Below are 16,892 nucleotides of genomic sequence, written 5' to 3'. Positions count from 1 at the left end.
AGGCCTAATCCCGACCCAGGAGAAGGGGCTGCTCCTCATCCCAGGCCTAATCCCGACCCAGGAGAAGAGGTTACTCCTCATCCCAGGACTAATCCCGACCCAGGAGAAGAGGTTACTCCTCATCCCAGGCCTAATCCCGACCCAGGAGAAGGGGCTGCTCCTCATCCCAGGCCTAATCCCGACCCAGGAGAAGAGGTTACTCCTCATCCCAGGACTAATCCCGACTTAGGAGAAGAGGTTACTCCTCATCCCAGGATTAATCCCGACTCAGGAGAAGAGGTTACTCCTCATCCCAGGACTAATCCCGACTCAGGAGAAGAGGTTACTCCTCATCCCAGGACTAATCCCGACCCAGGAGAAGGGGACGCACTTCCCTCCTGCCTCCGACCATTGTGCAGACTCTGGCTCCAGGAGTTTGTAGCTCTACATTTAAGAGCATAGTGTCCGCCTCACAGCAGAGAAATAAAACTATTTATCCTGTAGTTCAGTTCTCTCAGCAATTGAGACCCTGTCTTCCTTTTCCTGGGACATTTTAATTCTCCCCCTTCACCCCGAACACAGGCTAAAGCCCGGGCTCTGCTTGTTAAGTTCTAGCTGAGCACGCTGGCAGCCCACAGGCTCCGCGGAGGAGGGAAGGTAGAAGTGCTCCGGGCTCGGGCTCTGGGGGAGGCAGCCAGAGACAGCGGAGATGAAATAAAGAGGAATTTGAAAGCCACCCATGCCAGAGCATTAGCTTACAGGCAGAATATGTATTTTTTAGTTGAACAGAAATTAGCTGAAATACAGCAGAAGTATTAAACAGGTCTGGGCAGTGATGGAAAGCATGAAGCGTGAGAACATGCACAGAGCAAGAAGACAGAACTAGGCCCCCCCCCAGGCGCCCCCACTGTCCCCAACAGGAGCAGCCTCCAGGGCTCGCTGCATCCGGATGCGGAGGGGACTGGACCTCTGTGTACACACGGTGCGTGACGGTGGCTGCTACAGCCCTCTGGCCCCGGCGCCCACCGAGACTCCCTTTGTCCCTCCTGCTAAAGCTGCAGAGAGGGGACCGGGTGCAGTGAGAGCCCGCCTGGGCCTTGGCTGGTCTGCAGGTCAGATAATGCCTGTTGGGAGGGGGCATCTCACAGGCGAGGGGAGGGTAAGGGGGAGTTTGGCCTGGAAAAGGGTTGTGGCGCAGGCAGCCTCCCAGCCGGGAGACCTGGCCCCAGGCACAAACGGCTCAGTAACTGGTGCCCTGTGTCCTGGCCCAGCCCCTCCCATGGGTCCTGCCCAGCCAGGCTGGTCTGGAGTCAGTGGCCCAAGGGGAGAGAAAGGGAAGGTGAGGATCCGCAGAGCTGCCCACCCGCCAGGAGAAAAGCAGGGGATGGAAAAGGTAAGCGGTGCTCAGGACCCGGCTTCCGATGGCCTCCCCTTTGGCCAGTGGTCTGAACTGGACATTAAAACGTATATTCGGCTGAGATTTCACAACACTCTGTGCCCCCCACTCACGGCGAGGAACAGTGGCGAACTCAGTGCCAAGGAAAACTCGCCCTTGCATTTTGTATTGATGATGTGGCGCTCACTGTATGTTCACTGAGCCAGGCTTAGCGATTACCCAGCAGCTAAATGGTCAAGAATTTCCATAAAATACAACACAAATGCCGGGTACTTGTGTTTTGAAGTCCACCCTTCCAAACCGTCCGGTGTCCGCCCTCGGCAGGGCGTTCCCTGCTGACCCTGATTTGAAGCGTGGAAAGGACCAGCCACTATATTTTGTTTCTGTTGGCAACACAGTATCAGCCTGCATTTTTCCATATTGAAAACAGCACTTGATTTCCAAACAAATGAGCAGTTGGATGATGGCTTTGCCCACCACCACCTAATGCTGGTGCCACCACAGCTCAGGTGGAGGCAAAGCAGAGATCTGTTACCTCTATAGATGTAGACCCCCCTTCCCCCAGCCCCTGCGCCCCATCACACCCAAGCTCCAGCCCCTCCCGCACGAGGAGCATTTCCCAACATCCTCCACATCCCTGGTGGCTTTCCTGGATGACGGACAGGGTCCCTGCCCTCTGGAGGCCTCAGGTCAGGGCTACTCATAGAAATGCATTTACAGGGTTCAAATAAACTCCCCAGAAAGTCCTCTCAGATAAACGTACTTTGAGGGCCTTGGACCGTGCAGGTTCCAAGGCCCCATGTCTGGGGAATGCACCAGCCATTTGTGGTCACAGGGTCTCCAGAAGCAGCTGATCAGGAGGGGCTGCTCCCTGCACAGCTTAGGCCCAGGGAGCAGATGAGGGGGAGACTGACAGCCTGGGCATGTGCCCAGACCCAGGAGACCACAGGCACACGCAGGCCTGTGGCTGTTAAAGCCGGGGTTTCTGACTGGCACAGCTGTTTCCTGGAGGGTGTGGGTGTGACTTTAGGGGGGCAGATGTGAGCTCAACACCCAGACATGGGGCTCGTCTGTGTTCAGGGGTGCTCATCTGAGATGCAGCAGGAATGATAAAGTCTGGAGTTTGCCTAAAGGTGGGCAGCCTTCTGGGAAAGGAGACGCAGCTTCCCCAGATTTCAAAGGACCAGGAGACGGAGCAGCTGGGCTTCCCCTCACACGGGGTCTGTATCCTTCCCACGGCCCTGCGGCCTGACGGCTCCCTGGCTCTGGCTGGGAAAGGGGTAGAGCTGCCCTGGCCACCTGACCGGTCATGGTGCCAGCCAGGGAGGAGCTTGCAAGGGCACTGGCCACAAGTGGGGAACGCATCTACAAGGACAAGTTTCAGTTGGATGACAGACACTTCTGCTCACAGGGAGGCCACTTGCTCTGGCTCTGTCCTGGGCAGGAACAAGGAGGCTTGCTGGTCCTGGGATGCTGATTTTGGCCAGGCTTGACGGGAGCCCATCAAACACACCCACGCACACACATGCAGGCCTTATTCGGATGCCCAAAGCCTTTACTGGCAACTTTATTTTTACTTCTTTTTAAAAATACCTTTTTTATTGATTTCAGAGAGGAACGGAGAGGGAGAGAGAGAGAGAGACATCAGTGATGAGAGAGAAACATTGACTGGCTGCCTCCTGCATGCCCCACACTGGTCATCGAACCCACAAGCCCGGCATGTGCCCTGAGCAAGAATTGAACTGTGACCTCCTGGTTCATAGGTCCATGCTCAGCCACTGAGCCACGCCGGCCTGGCTACTTTTACTTCTTCTTTTTTTTTTTCCTATTATACAACCAGGAACATTGTTCAGCCATATTCTCCAAAAGAGTACGGCTGTCCTGTGGGAGATGCCCCGTCCCCAGTCCGCCTCGCACCCTGGCCTCGGCCGTGGGGAGGCCTGGAGTCCCCCACTCCAGATAGTCCTGTCTTCAGGCCTTTGGGCGTTTGAGGATTGGAGTACGGATCAGCCCAGATGGCAGGGACTGGCCAGAGCTGAGCTATCAGAGAAGGACTTCCCAGGCTCACTGTGGGGACGGAGTTGACTGGTTCCTTTCCCAGAGGAAGGCTGCTCTGGGCGATACATGGGGCGCCTGGGCCTCCGTCCTGCTCAGCCTCTGAGCACAGCCCATGATGCTGGGGATGGCCCGTGGAAGGCATTTGGCGTGAGCCTGTGGGCCCTGGGGGAGTCCACCCTGGCTTGGTCAGATCAGCGGGTCCCAGGGGGAGAGGGACAAAGGGGAGCCCTGGTGGGGGGCCCATCTGAAGTGGTTTGGCTGTGGTAGGGGCGGGGGGGCACAGCTCAGAGCTTGGCCGAGGGGTGGCTCTGCAGCAGCTCGAGCACGTCCAGGAGCGCCTTCTCCAGGTAGTGCGCCATGCGGGCAGCATTGGTCTCGGCACAGCTGTTATAGGCCGACACGGAGAAGTTGATGTGCGACTCCATGGGGTTATAGCAAACGCCATAGCCATCTGGGACCACAGGCCCAAAGAACATGACGCAGTCTGTCTTGGAGGGGACCTGGATGGTGGAGAGGTTGAAGTGCATGGCCATGGCGTAGGAGGTGTCGATGAAGATGTCAGGCATGCTCACCAGGTCCTCGATGGCCTGCAGCTTCAGGCCCAGCAGGTGCCGGTCCCAGGCCTCCCCACGGATGGCCTGGTTGGTGTAGGCGCGGTGGGCGTCCACGGCCTTCTGCAGCAGCTCCACCTTCTGATGCTCCGTCACATTGGAGTCATCCATGGCTTTGACAAAGGTCAGTGATTCCGTGGATGCTGAGCGAATGGTGTCAGTGCGGCCCAGGTGAAACATGCGCAGGGAGGCGCTTTGGTACGTGGCACATGCCTGCCCATAGACCCTGTAGTAGGCCAGCTGCAGCGCCATCTGGATGAAGGTGTCAGGGCTCAGCTTCTCTGACTTGGGGAAGTCCTTCCCAAAGTGGTGGAACACGGTCACAATCATGTCTAGGTCCTGGACCATGATGCTAAGATTCTGCTTGCCCTTCTCAATGTCGTTCTTGATTTTGGGGGTGATGTTAAACCACAGATTCTTGGGCATGGGCCGGGGGTACCATGGGAGACCGCACGACCTCAGCCTTCTTCGTGTACTCGATGACGTGGTCCACGAGGGAGATGATGGGCGGCCCCTCTGCTGCTGCGTGCTCATAAATGAGCCCACAGAAGCCATCTTCTGCCACGATGAACTGCAGTGTCTTGTCGAACCAGCGGTTGCCGCTGTTGAGCTCGCTGCCGCCCCCGTGCAGCCACCTGGCTGTGGTACATGTCTTCTGAGACCCGAGGTATGACTGTGTCCAGGCACACGGTGAAGATGCTCTTCTGGATGGAGCACACCGACTCTCGGTTCACCTTGTCTGTGATGAGGGTGTTGTAGGCCTTGGCCCAGGAGTTGCGGTGGTTGGAGGTGAGGATGCCCACGGGCTCTTTGTTGGTCTGCAGCGACGAGTTCCAGATCTTCTCCAGGTGCATGAAGAGCTGGTCCGAGGTGAGGGGCGTCCCGTCGCTGTGGTACACGTCCAGCTCAAAGAACTGGTAGTTGTGCACCACTGTGATGTGCATGGGCGGCTTCTTGGTCTTGCTGAAGTTGATGACCGAGTCCTGCTTGGGGCCTGGCACGCAGCAGGAGAACAGGATCTGATAGTACTGGTTCATGCACAGCGGCTTCCCGCCCAGGTACTCCACGGGAAGGGTCTCATTGTCAACCATGGCCTTGAAATCCAGCACACACTGGATGAATTTGGCAGCAAACCGGAGTTGTCCCTGCAGATCCACAAAGTCCTGCCTGGGCAGCACTAGGCCGGGGCTGGAGTAGATGACCAGGGGCTGGCGGAACTGGAGGTAGGCCATCTTGAGCCACCACTCGGACAGCCAGTTCTCCGTCTTCTTGGCCCTGCGCTCCAGCCCCTTCTGCAGGTGCTCTCCCACGCCCCCTGCAGCCTGAAACTCTTCCACCAGTTTCTTGGTGTGGGCCCATTCCTCCTAGCTCACCATGGGCTGCAGGGTCTTCAGGTAATGGTCCAGGGTCTGCTGCAACGGGGGCACGGACAGCCGTGGCAGAGACTCCTGGTGTGCCTTGAAGCGGCTGGCGACCTTCCTCAGGGAGGAGGGCTTGAGGAAGCCCAGCGGCTTCACCATGGTCCTGACGGTGAATGCCAACATCTCCGCGGCCTGCCCGCGGGCTCACAGTGCGCTGCCGGGCAAAGTCCGCGCCGCCGCAGTGGCTGGGTCCCGCTAGGGCCTCCAGGCCAAGGTCGCCCAGTCACTGCCGCCAGTGGTCCCTGCGGCCCCACGCCCACCCACCAGGCTGGGCTGGCGGCCTACTTTTACTTCTTAAAGTGCCCCTCAAAGACTCCCCGCTCCTTTCTTTTGTATGAAATTGAATCTTACAGAGAAGCCCCAGCCTGGGGGTAGGGCAGGTTAGAGCTAAACCCACGTTCTGACTGACTGACCTTGTGACCTTGGACAAGGCATTCTTCTCCCAGGATGGGGAGAGGGTACCCACTGGAGACCTAAGATGCTGGAATGAGAAGTACATGAGGCATTATGCACCAAACTGGCATTTCCTTAGTCCAGCAGGCCCCTAACTTCTGTTTGACAGCATCTCTCTCTCTCCCTCTCCCTCTCCCTCTCTCTCACTCTCTCTCCCCCCCTCTCTCCCTCTCCCTCTCCCTCTTCCTCTCCCTCTCCCTCTCTCTCTCCCTCTCCCTCTCTCCCTACTCCGGTTAATATCTCCATAAATAGGAAAATTCCAGCAGTCCTGACTTACTCACTGTTTTCCCGCCTCCCCTTCCTGTATTAATGAGATGCAGGCCCTTAAGCTGGGGCAGTGTGGTTCCTTCGCCGCCAGCTCGCGGCCTCTGTGGGATATCAAGGTGCTGCATACTCTCCCAGGTCCCCTCCCGGAGGCCTGACAAGGGGACTGTGATGCTGGGAATCCGTGCGAGCGACTGTGCTTCACTGCTACCTGCCTGCGTGTGTCATTTCATAGGACACGTGCTTGGGTGCTGGCGATGGAGACTTCCCTTCCCGGAGCAGCGGGAGGTGAGGATCTGATTCAGTGCCCTCTTCTAAGGTCTTAGTGACCTGCCACCAGATTCCATCAGGGTCACATAAACAGTGAGGTCACCTTTGTCTCCGCTGACTGATGGGGGAGGGGAGAAGAGGTATCAGTGGCTGCCCCCCAGTGTTCCTGGGGAGAATGTGCCAGGGCCATAGGCAGTTCACCCCCGCAGCAGGGGCAACCACCCCATTTGCAGAGGAGCAAACAGAGGCCGGGAGAGGAGCGCGTGCTCAGCTGGTCCGTGCTGTGCAGTATTCAGTGAGTTATGCAGAACGGCGTCCGGTCACTCTTCCTCGAGAAGCCGCAGGCTCAGCACTGGCCTCAAGCTGTGCTCTGCCTCACGCTGTCTGTGGACTGACAGACACCCAGGTGGCTTTGTCAGATTGACAGCTGGTGCCATGCAGGTCCTGAGGACCATGGATCCTGAGGACGAACTTCTGCCTCTTGACTTGATGTCCCCAGAGGTGCCTGAGTGATTGGGTGATCTCCCCATGGGCTCCAGGAGGCCCAGCCAGAGATCGAGGCCACAGGGCTCAGCGGAGGCACTGGACCAAGCGTGTGCCCCTCACAGAAGCCACGGAGACAATGCCCTTCATAGGGGAGCAGCGGAACTAAGTCTAACATGACGATGTCATTAAAGTTGGCACACACCCAAATTGTATGTTAAGGCTTTATCTGGGACAGACCGGGCTAAGGTCTCTTTGGTTCATAATATACCAGGAAAAATAGTGCCATAGTTTATTCTCATTCTGTAGCGTACACTTTGCTTTTTCTTTTCTGTTTCTTTAATCCTCACACTAGATAAGCATTAGGTTACTTTCATCAGTTTTCCTATGAAGACACCTTTGCAAGTTAGTCTGGTTTAAATCTAATGGAATCCCAGTCTGTAAGGCTCAGTTACAGACGTGGGTGAGGAGGAGGTCGCATCAGTGACGGTGCTGCGTTTGTGCATGGGCATTGGCTTTCTGATGCCGCGTTGCCCAGGGGCCCATGGTCATCTCCTCAGCTCCGTTTCCCCTCGGGTCACTGCTCCCACCTGACCTGGATGCCGAAGGGATTGGGAAAACAGTCTCCTTTTGTGAACAGGCTCAGTCACACTTTGCTGCCACTTGGGGAAGGTGACAAGGTGGCAGCCAATGGCCTTACAGAAGGACATACTGAGGGGTGGGTCCCTGCCTCGGCCGTGCTGGCTTGGAAACCGCGTAGGATGAGGAGAGTCTGTGGCCGGGGGCCCGGGGCTGGCTGGCAGCCCTGGAGCTGTCCGTGCACACGGCACGGAGCCAGCTCACCGGGGCCTCCCGAGCCCCTAGATGCACCAGCCACAGTGCTGCCTGGTTGGTGCCACAGGAGAGGGACTGGGCAGAGAGTCAGCCTCACTTGGGAATGACTCAACACCCAGCCAGCTGGGGAGCAAGCCAGTCCCCCAACTGCTCTCAGTCTCCCCGATGCCCTTGCTCAGCTCACCGACCACGTGGCCAGGCTGAGGGCCTCTCCTTTCGGCAGGTCTGCCTCGAAGGGCCTCAGTGGCACGGCTGAGCCCTGGTATGGCGGGCTCCTTCTATTGGTAGAAGGTTCGCAGGGCTCTAGAGACGTGTCAGGAGAGGGACCAGCCAGGGGTACCTTGGACTTAAACTCACGGTCAGTAAAACTCTGATGTAAACATCCCACCTCAGCGGGAGAGGGAAGGGGCTGGGACTCAGAGCAGATGGGGGGCTGGTGGAGCTGACGCCAGCCCCGATGCTCTTCTCAGCTAACCCTGCGGAGAGCGTGCTTGGGGGGTCCTGAGAGAGGGAGCAGGATGGGAACGCGGATGAGCGGCACCAATAGAATCGCGATGATGATAGGGCACAAATGAAGACCAAAGGGTCCTGTGCTGGGAACCAACACGACCAAGAACAAAGCTTCACTTTCCTCTTGTTTGAAAAATCTTGGCTGAGAAGTGGGGTGCTACGGAGAAGAAGGGGAGCTGACAGCCACGCAGACAGTCTTTGGAGGAAGGCGGGGCCCAGCCTGTGCTGCTGAGAGGTCAGAGGTGAAGCCAGCCCAGGGCAGCACCTGGGCGCCTATAGCGCTGTTGGGCCTCAGGGAGACTCGGGGTCCTCTGGGGGGGCGGGGTTCAGGGGAAGCTTGAGGTGAAGAGAAGGGGAAGGACTTGCTGGTTTTCCTCGAGCAGCCCCACGCCAGGCCCGTCACAGTGACTCTGTGGAAGGAGCTGGGCTGGAGGCAGCCACCTGGGCTCGCAGGCCGGCCTGCCGCTGACCACTGTTCGTCATGGAAACGCTCACTGCCTGTGAAGACACGGAGGGGCCTCAGTTTCCCCTTCGAGGATGGATTTTCTGACGGCTCCAGCTACCAGCAGGGTCGCCCCAGCTCAGGGGAGGTAGCCCTGCCCGGGCGTGGGCATGAGCTCGGGCGGAGCAGGGCCGGCGATTTTTCACAGCTCCTCGGCCTCCTGCAACGAGGGGGCCCCTAATAGGCAGTCTCCGCCCCCCGCCCCCCCCGCTGGACGAGCAGTCTACACAGTGCTCGATGTGCCTGGACCAGCCCTGCTTCCTCCCTGCTCTTGCACAGGCATTGCTCCAACATAAGCGTTCACAGTCCAACTCATCACAGCATCTGCTTCTCAGAGACCCAGGCAGGGCCTCGGGCTATGCCCCCATCTCCTCATCGGCACATCACCTCACTGCCACGACGGGATGCGCAGATAACCGTGTGCAGCACTCAGCACAGCCCTGCCACGTGGGAGCAGGCGTGAGGGGAGGCCTGGGCTGCTATTCCTCTGAATAAACAGCTCCCCTCTTCCCTCCCAGATCCTCCAGCATCCGCCTGGTCTTCGTGTCCAAGCCTTGGCCCCAGAAACTGAGCCTGGTCTTATATTGGGAGCTTTCTCTTTCTTGACGTTTCTTCCATAAGAGATTTCTGTGTGGCCATCACCTGCTTACCGGCCAGCCCCTCGCCCACCTAGAGGAGGCCTCCCTGGTCTCTGCAGAGGCAGCCCAGGTTTGGGAATAAAGACCCAGTGCTCTGGACAGGTTTGGTCCTGGGTCTGGAGCCGGAGCAGGAGGCGCCTGAGGCTGAGGGGCACGGTGAGCTACCCTCCCACTGAAATGCAGCGGCATCATCAGTGTTCACAGGAGCCGTCTCCGCGGCTGTGGCACCCTTACACTGGCGGGAGCTCCATGGCTGCTCCGAGTTCCTGGTGTGGAATAATAATTGCACAGCCTTGTTTATTGTCAGCAAGAGCCCCAGGGCTGCGTGGCCTTGGAGAGGCCCCGGGGGACAGTCTCATTCCCCAGTCCGCAGCCCCACGGCTGTGGTCCCGGGCCAGAGGGGAGCAGCCCGAGGCCGGCGGACCTAGCACTGTGGGCTCCGGCCCACAGTCAGTCCATACCCCAATGCATAGCTCAGACACAATCTTCACTTTTACTTCTTTTTCCATATATCTCTCCCTCTTCTACTTTCTCCCTCTCTCCTTGACTTTATTTTTTCTTCCCTAACTGCCCTTAATTTATGCATTTAAGAAATTTTACTGATCTCTTGCTAGGTTCTAGGGTTACAGAAATAAGATATAGTAGGTAATGCCAACACGTTTGTTGTCTGAGAATCATTGGACAAACAATAAGGTAACGCAGGGTGGGCAATAGGAGAGGCTCACAGAATGTGTGCCTTCTGCAGCAGGCGGCACCTCTGAGGCATGGACAGAGAAGGTGGTGGGTACGCGGGCCTCACTGCAGAGCACAGGGAGTAGCACATGTAACCACGGAGCCGGGACACTGTGCTTCAACAGTCCCCTCCAGGCGGGCAGCGGCCGGCAGCCTGGGAGCAACCCCCTGGCACAGAGTCCGCGCCGCCCCATGTCCAGGAGAGCTCGGGACTGTTCCTCCCGGGCAGGGGAGAGCCCAGAGCCCGAGGGCCTCCCAGTTGGTGGAGCCCAGGGCTGTGGCGTGAGCTCACCCTGGATGAGGAGTGCAGTCTCCCTAGTGACCACCCCCCCAACCCAGTGCCTTCTTGTCTTTGTGTTTCCTCCAAACATCTCTGACCGAGGGACAGCATGGACTGTAACTCAGGAAAATGTGGCCACAGAGCCTCATTGTAGGGAAAGCTGAAAAACCAGGCAATGCCCAGGAGGCCAAGTTGGGGCAGGCGACTGCCCGGTGACTGCCATGGGGGCACTTCAGAGAAAGGCTGGGCGCCTGGCCCTCAGAGCACCGGCCCTCTGCCCCACCTGCTGCCCCTCCCCGTCGCACACACCACCGTCCCACCAGGTCTGAAGATGGCTTCTCACTCACTTCACACATGTGTCTTCTGTTTCTAATTTAACAAAACCCTACATTCATCAGGGATTTGACTGAGCATATTTGGTGGACCGATGATTAATATAGTGTGATGTTCTTCGCTCCTGGCTACCTCAGGGCTTCCCCACACAGCCTCTTCCTCACATCACATCCCTGCCTCTGCTCTCCCTACAGACTCTGCTCACACTGACAGAGGCCACCACAGCCTGGTCCCCTTGCAGTGGGAGGGCTCCCACATGCCGTCCAGAGCTGCCCCTTGAAAGCCCTCCTTACCCTGCCCATTACCCTGGGTCACTATAAAAAATGTTCTCCTCTTTTTCTACACACACACACTCACACACACACACACACACACACACAGTCACATGCACTCACACACACACACAGTCACACACACTCACACACACTCACACTCACACACACTCTCACACACGCTCACACACACACTCACATACACTCACACACACTCACACACACACACACTCACACACACACTCACACACACACTCACACACTCTCATACACACTCACACACACACTCACACACTCACACTCACACACACACACTCACATACACTCACACACACTCACACACACACCCACACACACACACTCACACACACTCACACACACACACACACACTCACACACACTCACACACACAAACACACACACACACTCACACACACACACACTCACACACACAAACACCACACACACACACGCACTTCCCTATCCCTCTCTGCCACAATGCCTCTTGCCTGGGAGGAGACAAGAAAAGCATTGCCATCGACCAAGCCTGGTTTCCAGAAGTCTCTCAGGTTTTCTGACGAGTGGGTCCTGTGTCTTCTATTTGGTGCTGAGCTGAGACCCCCATTCCAGAGGTGGTGTGGTCACTGGGGTTAAAGACCATCCGCCACGTCCTGGCTAATGTATCATGCAATCTGTTCAGGGTGTTACTTTTTTACAAAATGAATGTTAACTCCTGAAAGATCATTGATATATGGCCTAGTAGTTACTGAAGAAAACAGCGATTGAACGTGGCGAGAGAGTAACGGTGTGCGCCTGAGTACCCGTGCGTCTTGGTCCAGGCGTTAAGGGGTCGATGCCGAGCAAACGTGCTCCCACACTCAGTCGGGACTTCCTTGTTAATTTTACTCATTTACAAACGTAAAACAGCGATCGCACTCATTCAACCAAATGAGTATTTTAAAAGTTGAAATAATTAAAGGGGGTCTCAGCTCTGAGGACAGAGGTGACGGTTAACCTTACCCTCCGTCCCCTGGAGGACGGTGCAGTGAGGACCAGAGCTGACCCTGGGCTCAGTGGCCCCTCAGTTCTTCGGGCACACGGCTCCCAGGCTCTCTCGCCTGCTGCCCGGCAAACACCGCTCCAGCCCACACACAGACCCTGACGGGCACGCGGGGGATAGCTGTGGGGACCCTCAGGCCAGCTCCTGGTGGCCCCGCCTGGATGAGACCCCGCAGACAGGCAGGGGCGGGGCCTCCCACGGGGCCTGTGCCTTACTGACCAGTAGTTCCAGGCAGACCCTGGGTGTTGATCCCTGGACTCGCACACCTCCCTATCCATGTCCCGAACCTACATAGGTTCACACAAAACTGTCGTCCTCCATCTGGCTAAGGGGCTGAGGCCTGTAGGACCTGAGCCCGCGTCAGCGTCCCGATGAGAAGCTGCTGCAGGAGCCGCCCATCTCGTTAGGATGGACGCAGACGACAGGCGCTGACCTGCCAACCACACCTGGCGGGCACCTCAGTGGGTGAGAGCGCCATCCCTACCCGCCAAGGTGCCAGGTTCCGTGCCCATCAGGGCACACGTACGAGTCAGCCACCGACTCAAATAAGGGGCACAACCGGCGGTGCTTCTCCCTCGCACTCTCCCTTCCTCTCTCTCTAAAAGGGAAACACACCCCCAGGGCAGTGCGTGCGGTCTCTTTAGAGCAGGACTTTGCCAGCTGCCGTCACGGGGGGGAGGGGAGGGGAGGGCAGGTCGTTCCTCATGTGATCACCGCAAGAGCAGCCTTGGCAAGTGGCCACTTGCTCACCAATTGCCATTTGCTTGGACTTCTTTACAGTTTTGTCTGAACTTAAAATTGTCCTCTGTTCCTACCTTCTGCTGCTGGGCATTCTGCACACCCCTTGAGCCTAAGGGTCACCTAGAGGAGTAGATAAAGGCTGGTGCGGACCCAGGAGTCCAGGATGGGATGTATGGTTCAGAGATTTCAATGGGCACTGCTGCCGCTGGCCCGTGAGACACTGTGAGGAGCAAGAGTGTAGAGACGTGACTCTCAGTCTCCACTGTGCACCCAAATCACACGAGGAGTTCTGTACAACCCCTGCTTCTGAGCCCCCTAGAGCAGTGGTTCTCAACCTTCCTAATGCCGCGACCCTTTAATACAGTTCCTCATGTTGTGGTGACCCCCAACCATAAAATTATTTTTGTTGCTATTTCATAACTGTAATTTTGCTACTGTTATGAGTCATAATGTAAATATTTGATAAGCAGGATGTATATGAATCTGATATGCAAGATGTATATCGGCGACCCCTGTGAGAGGGTCGTTCGACCCCCAAAGGGGTCGCGAACCACTGCCCTAGAGCATTTGCATCAGGCGGTGGGTGAGGCTGGGAGTGGTGTCTGGCCAAACCCCTCACAGGCTCCAGGGGCAGCCACAGTGAGAATCGTTGACCTAAAGTCGTGGTTCCCAGGGTGCAGTCACCAGGGACTTTGTTCGAGTGCAGATGCTCGGTGAATAGGTGAATAAATTGCGGCATAGCCAATGGATGGAATATTACTTAGCAATGAAAAGGGAATGCAGTACGGATACAAGAATAGACCTCAAAAATAGCTCACTAACTGAAAGCAGGTAGGTGCAAACGAGCCCACATGACGTGGCTCCACAGCAGGCGCTTTACAGAGGCAGAGAGCAGGCTCAGGGGCTGCAGGCGCAGGGGCCGGCGCTGACAGCAGACACAGGACTCCTGGAGGTGGCGGCAGTGACCTAGCACAGGAGGGTGGTGCTGGCGGTACCGGTAGGTCCCGTTACTAAGGTTGAATTTTGTGTAAATACATCTCCACGAGGCTGTTACGTAGAGGAGTGCAAATCCCCTGGCTGCACCCAGGCTGCTGGCCTGGAGCTCAGGGGCCGCAGTGCATGCTTAGGAAGCAGGCCCCTGACTGAGAGCACCACATTGAGACCCGGGCCAGGGAGGGAGGGCTCGAGAGCTGCCTGCTGCCGGCAGGCGGTCCTGGCAGAACCCCAGGAACTGCTCTGGGGAGCTGGCAGAGGGAGGTCACCGTGGAGAGGAAGGCGGAGCTGGCATCGCAGCCGTCAGCGCCGTGATTGCTTGTCTCAAGGAAACCACCAAGGAAAAGTTATTTGCCTTTTCTCACCCTCAGTACTTAATAATAAATGGAATAAAAATACATACCCCTCAGGGTGGCTGTAAAGATAAAATTAGAAAACAGATATGAAATCTCGCCACAGTAATAAATCCATATCAGGCCCTGGGCCCTGTACATGGAGGAGAGTAGATGTGGGCCCACTCCCAGCACACAGACCGCACAGTGCGGCCTCTCAGAGAGGCACCGGGGACGGCCTGGGCCTGGGAGATGTGCTGCCGGATTTAGGGCATTATTATTTCAGCAAATGCAAATTCTTCCAGACTCCCTCTAGCCTTGGACTCACTTTTTAGCTGCTTATTCGAAGTCATGCACACCTGCTGCTTGGGGAAGGTTCAGGACAGGCCTGGTGCAGGAGCATCCTCGTTGCTGTTGCAGGAGCAGGGGCGGTGTCTTCACTGAGGAGCGCCACCTCAAAAGGGCTCCCATCCTGACTTTGAGGCCAAGGCGTTGCTCTCGGACCAGGTCAGTGGCTGGACGTCTCAAGACAAGAATACACATTTGTCCCCAAAGCTGTCTGCCAGGTGCTGGGAGAGTTTCAGTTCGGCTTCAACGAGACAACAAGAAGCCAAGAGAATTAGCCCTCAGTTAGGGTGACACAGACCATTATAGCAACGGGAGCTCATGTCAGGACAGAGCCCACCCATCCTTGGTCACCCCTGACAATGCAGCGTGAGTGCGACAAGCAGCTCTGCAGAGGGTCCCGCTGAACTACAGGCCCGGCGTCTATAAGAGGAGCACTGGGGCCAAGGGGAAAGGCAAGGAGGACTGTGCTGTGGGGCAGGCGACCAGGGCAGGGCGACCGCAGGCTTGTGTGGTCGCAGCCTCGTAGCAGCCACAGAGAGGGGCTCTCTTCTTCCCCGAAGTTGCCAGTGCCCGGAAGGCAGCTCGTTCGCCAGGCTCTGTCTTCCAGCCGCCCAGCTAGTCCAGGGCGTAGTTAGTGACTCGAAGGGAAAGGACTTCACCCCAGATTATGGCTTGTCCCATGGGCCCCTCCGGGTGAACTTCTTTCAGGAAGGCCTGTGTCTTGCTCGCTGGCGTGTCCTACCCAGAACGCTGTGCACGTAGCAGGATTTATTAACAGCTAATAACCAGACAGCTCCTGGGAGGCGGAGGGGCACTGTTAGCCGGGTTTATCAGGAGGGACGATGAAACAGGCAAATCATGCATTTTAAACTCCAAAGCCTACGCTCTGCTTGGGCCTCTGTGCTGCACCCGACTTACAGCTGTGCACAGGCAGCAGGAGGGCGCACTGGGACCCCACCTGCCAGCGGCTCCCAGCTCTGTGTGGTCCAGCTTAGAGGCTTACAGCAGCAGCAGGAAAGCAAGCCCGCACCCTGCCGGCTGCTTTCTGGGGAGTCCTGGTGGACGGGGCCAAATCTACTCTCTGAATCCTCCCAGGCCAGTTCTTCCCATAAGCTCTTTAAAACAGCTGGCTCATCCTGTCCATCGCAGCCCAAATCCCTGGTACAACAGTGAGGAATTGCTTGGAATTCCAGTTAGGGCAAGTCTTACCAAGCCTTTCCCATGATCACATAAGCTGCTTTCTGCACTAAAAGGCTCTCCTCAATTCGTTCTTCTTGCTAGTCTGTGGACATGCAGTGCTTTACTGTGACCTGTGAATTCACAAGCAAGGAAATAAAGTGTAGATAAGCAATGTGTAAGCTCCGTCATCAAATCAGAGCAGCATCCTATCGCCCTGGCAGCCACGGCTGCTTCTTACATCAAAAAAGAAGGCGCCTCACAAGAGAGGCTGAGAAGGCTCAGTCTTCTGGGGTCTTTGGAATAAACAAAGGCCTCTTCTGGGAGCTGCCTCTCGGGAGTACATGATGAAATCGGTGCACAGCCCTTCACACCTGCTTTAGCCAGGGAGCGTAGCAGGAGGGGACTGGTGCTCTTGTTCACGTTTCTTGCCCGCAGGGAATGCACAGAGGGGCTGCTGCATGAGTAGATGGACAGTGGTGGCCCTGTTTGCATCCTGGCTCTGACACCTGATGTCCGAAGCCCACCTGCGAGGGTTCCGTGCTGTGGAGCCCTCTTACTGGGGTGGACTTCTTGTCTGTGCCTGCTCTGCTCTGCCAGGCTCCCGGCCATGCTCGTGGCTGCAGACGCCCGGTCTCCTTCAATGAAGCTACACTGGAGAAAGGAGGCCATGGCTCTCCCGCCAGCTTCACCCGTTGGTGCAACACAAAATTCCAGCAAGTGGCGTCACCCACGGAGCACATGGCACACTTCCCTGCTCTCCATGGACTCTGCGTCTCTCTGCTGTTGGTTTCTCTCTTCACCACCTAGTTCATCTCAACGAGGCTTGTTTTTGTTGCCATTGCTGTTGTTTTTAACCAAATTCCCAAGCATCTACTGCCAATCCCTAAGTTAAAATTTTTCTCAAACTTTGAAAAGTCTCCCTATTGCTGTAGTTGTTGATCCAGATTCACTCCAACTCCAGTCCCCTGGGTGAGAGCTACGGTCCCCTGGACATAGATGCTTCTCTGGGCAGGAGAGCCAAGGTGGCATCTCTGGGTTTGGAGTTAAACACGATTCCTGGGGACCAGGGTCTGGAGGGTGCATGGAGGTGCCTGCAGTCGCTACAGACAACGTGCTGCTGCGGAGGAGGGGGCCTCTCCAGTCGGCCTACCAGCAGGCGAGGCTTGAGCGGTCAGCAGAAAGCTCTGATAAAGTCAGCACCAC

At 56.8% G+C, this 16,892-nt stretch overlaps 1 pseudogene; it reads right to left on the bottom strand.

Annotated features, from left to right (window-relative positions):
• Window positions 1-3,717: 3,717 nt before the first annotated feature.
• LOC139021616 (carnitine O-acetyltransferase pseudogene) lies at window positions 3,718-5,588 on the bottom strand (annotated as a pseudogene).
• Window positions 5,589-16,892: the final 11,304 nt, after the last annotated feature.

Source organism: Myotis yumanensis, unplaced genomic scaffold, assembly GCF_028538775.1.
Source record: "Myotis yumanensis isolate MYYU_CA2020_CCGP unplaced genomic scaffold, mMyoYum1.0.hap1 SCAF_13, whole genome shotgun sequence".
Taxonomy (NCBI): domain Eukaryota; kingdom Metazoa; phylum Chordata; class Mammalia; order Chiroptera; family Vespertilionidae; genus Myotis; species Myotis yumanensis.
Note: the sequence above shows the minus strand (reverse complement) of the source record. Positions and strands in the feature narration are given on the sequence as shown.